Source organism: Orycteropus afer, unplaced genomic scaffold (assembly GCF_000298275.1).
Source record: "Orycteropus afer afer isolate SDZICR_OR568_19922 unplaced genomic scaffold, OryAfe1.0 scaffold00017, whole genome shotgun sequence".
In the NCBI taxonomy this organism is placed as follows: domain Eukaryota; kingdom Metazoa; phylum Chordata; class Mammalia; order Tubulidentata; family Orycteropodidae; genus Orycteropus; species Orycteropus afer.
Window position 1 is genome coordinate 16,847,650 of NW_006921604.1, and position 11,194 is coordinate 16,858,843.

The following is an 11,194-nucleotide window of genomic DNA, read 5'->3' on the forward strand; positions in this document are numbered from 1 at the left end:
TTTACTTGTGTTTTATTGACTATGCAAAGGCATTTGATTGTGTGGATCATGACAAATTATGGATAACATTGAGAAGAATGAGAATTCCTGAGCACTTGATTGTACTCAGAAGGAACCAGTACCATGACCAGGAGGCTGTCATTCGGATGGAACAAGGGGATACTACATGGTTTAAAATCAGGAAGGGAGTGTGTCAGGGTTGTATTCTTTCCCCATACTTATTCAATCTATATGCTGAGCAAGTAATCCAAGAAGCTGGACTATATAAAGAAAAACATGGCATCAGGATTGGAGGAAGAATCATTAACAACCTGAGATACGCAGACGATACAATTTTGCTTGCTGTAAGTGAGGATGACTTGAGGCACTTACTGATGAATGTTGAAGAATACAGTGTGCAGTATGGATTACGTCTCAATATAAAGAAAACAAAAATCTTCATAACTGGACCAATGAGCAGCATCACAATAAATGCAGAGAAGACTGAGGTTGTCAAAGAATTCGCATTGCTTGGTTCTAAAATTGATGCCAATGGAAGCAGCAGTCAGGAAATTAGAAGACGTGTAGCATTGGGAAAGTCAACCATGAAGGAACTGTTTCAAGTACTGAGGAGCAAAGATGTTTCCTTGATGACTAAGATGCACCTGACAGAAGCCATGATATTTCTAATTGCCTTGTGTACATGTGAGAGCTGGACAATGAATAAGGAAGATCAAAAAAGAGTTGATGCTTTTGAGTTGTGGTGCTGGAGAAGAATGCTGAAAGTATCATGGATTGTTAAAAGAACTAACAGATCTGTCCTGGAGGAAGTGCACTCGAAATGCTCCTTGGAAGTGAGAATGGCCAGACTTTGTCTCACATATTTTGGTCATGTTGTCAGAAGGGACCATTCCTTGAAGAAGAATGTCATGCTTGGTAGGGTGGAGGGTCGACGAAAGACAGGGAGGTCTTCAACGAGATGGATTGACACAGTGGCTGCGATGATGGGCTCACGTATAGCAGGGATTGTGGAGCTGGCATGGCATAGGGCAGTGTTTTGTTCTGCTGTGCATGGGGTCTTTATGAGTCAGAAACGTCTTGATGGCACCTAACAACAATAACAACAACAAAGTGACATGGGTCAATGCATTTATTATTTTTTTTACAGTGTTTGCTCCCTTCTCCTCCCATCCCTGGCAAACAACAAAGAAAGTTTCCCTCCATCTATAAACCTTTCCTTGACCCTCCACAACAATGAACTAATACTATATTTGTCCTTCTGTGATTGACTTATTTCACTCAGCATAATGTCCTCCAAGTCCATCCATATTATGAGGTGTTTTGCCGACTCTACATTATTCTTGTGTGCTGCATAATATTCCAGTATGTATATGTATCATAGTTTGGTCATCCTCTCTTCCACTGATGGTTGTTTCCATCTTTTTGCTATTGTACATAGTGTTGTGATGAACATGAGTGTGCATGGATCTCTTCCTATTCTGGTTCTCACTTCTCTAGGGTATATACCTAGTAATGGGATTACTCAGAAGGAAGATGGGGCAATCTACTTCCGTAGTGATACTGCATCAGAAACTCAAAGAGGGGTCACTATGAGTTGGGTCCCACTCCATGGTACATAACAACAACAACAACAACCAAAATGGGATTACTGGGTCAAATGGTATCTCTAATTTCAACTTTCTAAGGAAACTCCATACATATTTCCACAGTGCTTGTGTCACTTCACAGTCACACAAACAGTGTATGAGAGTCCCAATCTCTCCACATCCCCACCAGCATTTGTTATTTCTGTCTCATTGAACCTTGTCATCAGTGCTGGGGTGAGATGGTATATCTCATTGTTGTTTTGATTTACATCTTTCTGATGGCCGATGACTGTGAGCATCTTTTCATGTATTAGCTGACCACCTGAATATCCTCCTCGGTGAAGTGTCCATTCATGTCTTCTGCCCATTTTTCAATTGGTTGTTAATTCCTTTAGTGTTGAGGCATTGGAGTTTCCATCGATCTTAGAGATAAGTCCCTTCTCAGATATGTAATTATCAGCAAATATGAATTTGTTTCTGTCATTTTTGTCATGTGCTTTTTCATTGTGTTAATTTCTTTGTTCCATATAATTTTCTATGCTGAGCTTGTTTTGTTTATGAATCATGTTATCACTTCCTTCATTGCTATTGTTTTAGTATTTGCTAAATATTTGTGCTGGTCCTCTTTTTTATTTTGATGTGAAGGTTTATCATTTTTCTTTGAGGTTACCCTGCAATCTATAGTTTTCTTCCTAAGTTTGGAACAGTGCATTCTATCTTGTAGTTGTCTTGACTTCCCTACCATCTAGAAGTTCTGTAATGATACAGATTTTTTTTCCCTCTTTTTGGTTTTTAGTTTTCCTCATTTGTCGGTTGGTGTCTCTGGTTCCCTGTTTGCAATCTCATAGGCTTATTCACTTTGGGTACATCCATAACTGGGCTGGTTTCTGGGTTATATCATCATGTGTGTTAACGGTCAGTTGTTGGCTATTGTTGCTTCTCTGTCCAAAAGGCACCCTTTAGCATCTTTTGTAAGGTTGGTCTGGTTTTACCAAGTTCCCTTAATTTTTGTTTATCTGGAAATGTCCTAATTCACCATCATATTTGAGGGACAATTTTGCTGGGCACATAATTCTTGGTTGGAAATTTTTCTCTTTCAGTGTTTTATATATACCATGCCACTGTCTTCTCTGCTGCATGGTCTCTGTCGAGAAATCCAAGTTTAGTCTCATTGTTTGCTCCTTGTAGGTAAGTTTTTGTTTTTCCTGTGCGGCTCTCATGATTCTTTGTTTGTCTTTGGTTTTGGTGAGTTTGATGATGATATGTCTTGGTGTTTTTCTTTCGGGGTCTATCCTGTTTGGAGTTCATTGGACTTTCTGAATGGATATATTCTCATCTTTCATCATATCAGGGAAGTTCTCCTCCAACAAACCTTGGACAATTTTCTCAGTGGTTTCATTTTTCTCTTCCTGTTCTGGAATTCCAGTGACACATAGGTTATTCCTTTTGATTGTATCCCACATGAACCTTAGGCTTTCTTAATTTTGTTTTGATGTTTTTTTCTGATTGATCCCTTACCAAAGAAGTATTCAGGGATTTGTCTTCAATCTCATTAATTCTGTCTTCCATTGAATCAATTCTCCCACATTGTCCTGTCAATGTGTTATTTATTCCTGACAATTTAGTATTAATCTTCTGGATTTCTGTCTGTAGATTTTGAATCATTTCTAATTTTTCATTTATTTTGTCATTTTGTTCTTGTATTTTCTCCCAAAATTTTTCTAAGGTTTTGCCTGTGTTTTTCTTGGTCTGTCTCTCAATCCTTTGAGGACACTTAAATATAATTCTTTTAAATTCCTTACCAGAGAGTTCCAATGCTGCATCTTCCTCAGGAATATGTTTTGGGTCTGTATCCTGGTCCCTTGTTTCTCCTCCTTTATCTTGCTTCTTTGTGTGGACTGTGATGCTCTGTTGTCTCTGAGGCATTGTGACATTTTTGTGTTTATATTTAATTGGTAATTATATATTAGAGTGACTTGCCCACAATTTTTGTTTTCTTTGTATGTTATCTATACAGGCAGAGTACTGTCCTGTGCTCCTCTATTTACTAGCTGACTGTACTTATACACTCACTACCTGTCTCCTTTCCTTTGTCGGCCTGACCCTGGCAAACAGAACCTGTTCTTAGGTCCCTGGAATCCGAATGAGAATGCTATCACTTTAAAATCCTAAATGGTTGCCACTTGTAAACATTCAAAATGGCTGTACCCTCAGTAACTTTAAATATCCAAAATGGCCAGTGCTTGTAAACATTCAAAATGGTTGCATCCTTGGTCACTTTTAATATCCAAAATGGTTGCCACTTGTAAACATTCAAAATGGCTGTGCCCTCAGTCACTTTAAATATCCAAAATGCCTGTCACATGTAAACAATCAAAATAGCTGTGCTCTCTGTACTGCAGAGAGTCCACAGCTCAGGTTATCTCCCTCTTTGCTATTTCCCTTCCTAGTCATAGGCCACCAGAGCAGTTGTCCCTGCAGCCCTTGGTGACTGGGACTGATCTTTAGATCAATTCTCAGGTCCCAATACTTGGAAATATTCAGGCTGTTGGTCTTGTCAGAGTAGCTGACAGTCTGCAGCACCAACAGTCTCTGTACTCACTGTTTTTGTTCAGGTTTTTCTATTAGTTGGTGCCTAATCTACCTCTGTATAGTTCCTTTCAAAGATCAGACCTCCAGGATTATCTTCTGTATCTCTGTCAATTGGTTTTTCTTTTATTTGTTGAAGAGGGTCTGTGTTGCTTGTCTGACTATTCCTCCATTTTACCGGAAGTCCAGACTGATGTATTTTTATGTACATAATCTAATATTTATTAGCTCCCCTGTTTAAAAGCACAATCTGATATTCTAGGCTTATTTAGACATGTCCTGCCCCTGGGCTAGAATCATCCATTTCTCTAGGCATCCTGAGTACCAGGTGTTTTGGATACTTTTTACTTCTCTTGACTAATATGGGCATATATAAGCTCAATTTTCAATTTACAGATTTTAAATTTAAGTTCATTAAATAAAATTCATTAAATAGAGAACCAATCTATAAATTGTATCTCTCTTACAAAGGTTTTTCCAACTCAGAACTGCCTGGCAGTTGAACCCATGGGAATTCTCCAGGTAAATTTCACAAACATATCACATGGGCAGAATTGTTCACCTATATGTAATTATAAGGAGCACTAGTGTCATAGTGGTCAAAGCATTTGGCTACTAACCAAAATGTCAGTGGTTTGAACCATCAGCTGTTCCGCAGGAGAAACATGGGGCAGTCTGCTTCTTTAAAGATTTACAGTCTTGGAAACCCTATTGGGCAGTTCTACTTTGTACTACTTATAGTGTCATGAGTTGAGATTGACTCAGTGGCAGTTGATTTTTTTTTTCTCGTCTGTTTGTTTATTTTTTGGTTTATATATAATCGTCACCTGTGTGTACATAACTTTCTTGACAAAAAATCCAGCACAATATTTTAAAGTTTTTAAATTATTTATTAATCTTTGATGAATCTTTCACTTAGAAAATGCATTTTGTTATTTCTCATGCACACGGGCCCCTTATTTTTGCCACTAAGAAAACCAGCTGTTACTAAAGCCTAAAAATGAAATGTGTATATATTTTGTGTAACTTATTAAAAAGCTGACTTCCCACACATTCTATGTAACAATTCTTTCTATTAAAAGAAAAAAAAAAAACTTAGTCAATGACAATTCAAATGCATATTATCCTACTTTGTTCATGGGACCTTACACACTTGATTGGCTATGTTGCTGTTCAGAATTAAGGGTTATTGATGCTTGTGTAACAAGGACTTTCATCATAATTCATTTCCTGTTACTTGCTTATGCAATGAAGCATTATAATTTGAAGTCTATTACTTCACAGGACTTATAACTTCATTGCTTGTATAAAAGAAAGAACAAAAATGAGTCAAGAGTATGAAAAACATTTCTTAGGTAATGAGAAAGTAAATCAACTTACATTTCCTGCAAATTGATAAGTAGGAGGTTTTTACTAATGAGTCCTATAGTTCTGACAATGCAGTGTTTGTTAGAGTTCCCACTAAAGAAATGCGATTATCTATTATACTCATTCTATATTGAGATCACATTTCGGGTAGATAAAACCTACACTGAATTACTTCCATGAAAATTAATATAAAAATCTAGATATGCTCTCATATTTCTACTTCTCAATAATTTCTGTACACTAATGCTATTGGCAAACCTATTGCATGTACTTGAGATTCACCATATGCATTCATTTAAAAGTGCTCACATTGTCTAGGTTGAGATAGAATAGCTGCATCATGAGTCCTTTGAAAGGCTCCCAAGCAAAAAGAGTTTGTTAGTGTGATGGTTAGTCTTATGTGTCAATTTGGGTAATCTATTGTATCAAGTTATTTAACCAAACACTAATCTAAGTAAAGCATGTCAAGCTATTTTGTAGATAGGCTTAACTTCTAAAATAATTTTACTTTAAGTAAAGGAAATGATATTCTATAATGTGGATGAGCCTCATTCAATCAGTTAAAGGTCTTAAGAGCAAAAAACTATGGTTTCCTAGATAAGAATAAATTCTGCCTCAAAACTAGAGCCTCAAATCCTGCCTGAATTTCCAGACTACCAGCTTGCCCTACAAATTTTAAATTTACTTGCCCTCATAAACACACACATAGACACATACACATTATTTGTACCTGTATCAGTATAATCTCTCTCTCTTCTCTCGTTCTCTCTAGCAAAAAATCACCTCTTGCCTTAGTTTCAAGTGTACTGGCTTGCCCTACCAATTTCAACATTATGAGGCTTCATAATTGTGTGAGTCAATTTCTCACATGAATTCTCTCTCTCTCTGTCTGTCTTTTTCTTATCTGTATCTATATTTGTATGTGTTTATGAAGTCTAGGAAGTTTCAAATCTGTATGGAAGGCCAACAGCCAGCATCTGTGCAAATACAGATAAGGAGGAGACAATGAGAGAGAGATAATTCATTTTAAGAAATTGGCTCACAATTATAAGGGTTAATAACATTAAAACTTGTAGTGAAGGCTAGTAGCATTGAAACTAAGGTACAATTGATGTTGGTGAGAGAGAGAGAGAGAGAGACAGAGAGAGATACAGATTTTGTGTATGTGTGGATGTATGTATGTGGATGTGTGTGTGTGTAGATGGAGAATTTCCCATATCTTGAAGTTCTTTTTCTTTTGCCTTAACAATTAATTCCTTAGTTTATCATTTTCTTCTCACATTTTTTTTTTATAAGCAGCAAGGGAAAAAAATAAGCTGAGTATTTCACATTTTGCTTACGTATCTCCTCAGCTGCATATCAACATTCAAATTGTACTTTCCACAAAACCATAGCTGAAAATTCAGCCAAATTCTTGCCACTTGATAACAAGGCTAACCTTTCCACTAGTGCTCAATAATAATGTACTCATTATTTTCTATTAAGACCTCATTGTAAATGCAGTCAGTGTCCATATTTTTTGTTAATATCTCTTCATGATGATATATGTATTAAATAAACTTTGCATATGGCTCTCATTCCTTTCAATACCTCACAAATTCACCTTCAAGGCGATCTAGGAATTTTTCACCTCAAAACTCTTCCACCTTCTACAGAATAGCCAATTCCAAAGCATTTATATGCATGTATTAAAGCATCACCCCACTTTCCAGTGCCAAATTATATATTAGTTTTCTAATGATAATCAGAAGTCTCCTAAATTTTCAAAATATTCAGAATATAGTAATAGTTTACTCATCATATGAAGAACCAGAAAAATCCTAACTTAATGAGAAAAGAAAATCTATTGATGTCAATGGAGAGATTAATTAAATGTTGAAACCATCTGACAAAAAGTAAAACAACCACCATAAAATTCCTTCAATAAGTATTTATAAATTCCCTTGGAAAAAAAAAAGAAATGGAAAATCTTGGCAATCAAAAAAAAGTATGAAAAAGAACTAAATTAAAACTATGAAATAGAAACATAAGATAACAGAAATAATAACAAATCTTACTAGATGGGCTCATTGGTAGAAGTGGACATAACATAAAAGTGAATCCATGAGCATGAGGATAGACTAATACACTTGACTCAATCTTATAAACATAAAAAAGTTAGAGGAAGAAATTAGACTAAAACAATATGAATAAACACTAAGAGACTTGTGGGATAATGACAGAACATTTAACTTTATTATTGTCATAGGAGACACAGAAAAAGAGGAGAAAATTTTAAAATTTAAAAAAAATGGCTGAATGTTTTTCTGATTTAGCAAAATTCAGAAATGTACACCCACATAAGATAAACACAAAACAGAAATACACTTTGGTAAACTAAGGACAAAGAAAAAATCTGAAAAAAGATTAGAAAGGAAGGATATGTCGACTATAGGGAAATAGCAGTCCGTATGTCTGTGAATAATTTATCTGAAAGCATGGAGGCCCAAGTGAAGTGTCACTATATTTTTCAAGGGATGAAAGAAAAGAACTATCAACTATGAGTTATTTAGTGATACTATTCTTTAGGAATGAAGGAGAAATACACATTCTAAGTGAAAAGGAAACTGAGAAACATTGTCACTAGCAGAACTATTATTTAAAAATGACTAAAAGAAGTTCTCAATGCAAAAAAGGAAATGATAATAGAAGATACAGAACTTCAGAAAAGAAAGATGGAATAGGCAAAATAGGTAAATATAATAGACTATCTTTTTCCTTGTGAGTTTCTTAAATAATATTTGATTGTTTAAGCACAGATTACAACTCACAGGGTGCTTACTTTGTGCAGAGGAAATGCTTGAGATAATTATGTTTTAAAAATGAGGAGATTAAAGGCTAATAAATGGAAGTAAAATGCCAATACTAATAGACTGTCATAAATTGTCTATGTATACTGCGATACATTGTGCAACCATTTACACAAATTTAAAAAGTAATATGCTGCAAAACAGTATAAGATAATGGAATCCTTAAAAAATGTTCAGGTAACCCAGAGTAAGTCAAGCAAAGAGAAACAGTGGAATGAGAAAAACAGGAAATAGGACAAATAAAAACAGAATTACATATACATAATTACTTATATGTAAGTGACACAAATACACTAATTTAAAGTTTGAAGTAAAACGATAGAAAAATATGTATCATTCTAGTATTATTTTAAAAAAATAGAAGCAGTAGTAGTTTTGTTAATATCAGATGAGGTAGATAGACAGCAAAACACAGAAAATCATTAAGAGTATTATATAATGATAAAAGGAACAATCCATCAAGAGGAAATACCAATCTAAATGCATATATACCAAAAATAAGTTTCAAAATATATAAAACGGACTAAAAACAAAAAATAAAACACTGATAGAATAAAAGGAGAAATAGACAAATCTGAGTTTAATTGTTTCAGCACCCACTCTCAGCAATTGGAACTATCAGGCAAAAATGTCACCAAAGATATAGAAGAACTGAACACCATCATCAAAAAAAGCTAATTGCCATACAACAATCCTTCCAGATAACAACAAATTCATATATTTCTAAGTACTCATGGACAATTTGTCAATATAAAATGTTCTGATCCATAAAGCCAAACTTCACAAATTTAAAAGATTCAAAATCATTTTGCTTATGATTTCTGGACTTATTGGAATCTAACTGGACATTAATAACAAGAAGATAACAGGAGATCTAAAAACACTTGATAATTAAACAATACATCTCTAAATCCAAGTGTCAATGAGGAAGCCTTAAAAAATACACCGAAATAAATGAGAATGGAAAGAAAACATAGCAAAAGCAGTGCTGAGAAAATCTTTTATATATGAATATTCTTTTTTTTTTGCTTTTTTAAAATTTTTTATTGTGATTTGGGTGAAAGTTTATAGAACAAATTCACTTTTCATACAGCAGCTCACATACACTTTATCTCATGACATTGACTACAATTTATCACAATGCAACAACTCCCCTCTCACTTCCTCTACATAGTTACCTCTTCTCTATGTCCTTCCCTCCCATGCACTCCTGCCCCCCCCCCGAGCTGTCTCCCTGTGCATACAGAGCCCTTCTATTCTCCCATGATTAATCTCTCCAAGGAGTATCTCTACCTAATGTAAAAAATGTTCAGCTCATGTACCTGTCTTTTGTTTGCTGGAAGCCACAAGAATGGGTTCAATTCTGCACCTGAAGGGCAACTAGGGACCATATTCTAAATGGTTCCACCAAGCTCTATCAGAACAGCAAACCAGGTTTTTTTTTTTTTTTTCAAATAATTTTTAGTTTTTTTTCCACATTTTTCTCCCACTCTGTCCAGGATCTCCTCCCTAGATCTCCCTCTCAGTGGTTGACAGAGGTAGCTGGGCACCATCTATTTTGCTTGGTCTCATAATCCTATAGGCTAAGGGTCAGTGTGACCTAGTTGTGTCCATGCATCTTTGGTTTTCTTCATTCTTCTTTGCTCTGGACAAGGAGAGACCCATCATTGCATCTAGATGTCTGCATGCAAGATTTTAGAAAGTCCCATTCACCTAGTTTATCTTTTGCTGTTTGTGCATTTTGGGTTATGTTGATAGTCTATTTATGCCATATATTGTTGTTGTTGTTATGTGCTATCGATTCAGATCTGACTCACAGCAACCCCTCCTGGGGTTCCCAAGGCTGTATCACTACAGAAGTAGATTGTCCAACCTTCCTTCTGAGGAGTGGCTGGTGGGTTTGGACTGCCAGCCTTCTGGTTAGCAGTCAAGTGCCTTAGGCACTACACTAGGGTCGCTAAAATTGCCCCTAGTTTTTTCTTGAGGAAATTTATCATTTTAGGTTCCATACTTAAGTCTTTGATCCATCTGGAGTTAGTTTTTGTGTATGGTATGAGATATGGATCTTGTTTCATTTTCTGGAAATGGATATCCACTTTTGCCAGCACCATTTGTTAAACAGACAATCTCTTACCCATCTAATGGATTTCAGCCCTTTGCAAAAGATCAGGTGACTATAGGTCGATGGATTTATTTCTGGGTTCTCAATTCTATTCTATCAGTCTACGTGTCTGTCATTGTACAAATAGCAGGCAGTTTTGACTACTGTGGCTGTATAGTAGGCTTTAAGAAGATCCAGCAGTATAAGACCTCCTACTTTGTTCTTCTTCAATAGTGCTTTGCTTATCTGAGATCTCTTTCTTCTCCAAATAAAATTAATGATTGGCTTTTCCATATCCTTAAAGAAAGTTGATAAAACCTGGATTAAGATTGCACTGAAAGTATAGATTGCTTTGGGTAGAACTGACGTTTTCGCAATGTTCAGTCTTTCAATCCACGAGCATGGTATGTTCTTCCATTTATGAAGGTCTCTTATGGTTTCTTGAAGTAGTCTTTTGTAGTTTTCTTTGAACAGGTCTTTTGTGTCCCTGGTGATTTATTCCCAAGTATGTCATTTTTTTGGGTAGCTATTGGCCAACTGACTGGAAGAGATCCATATTTGTGTCCATTCCAAAGAAAGGTGATCCCACAGAATGTGGAAATTATAGAACAATATAATTAATATCACATGCAAGTAAGATCTTACTGAAGATAATTCAGAAACGTTTGCAGCAGTATATTGACAGAGAACTTCCAGAGGTT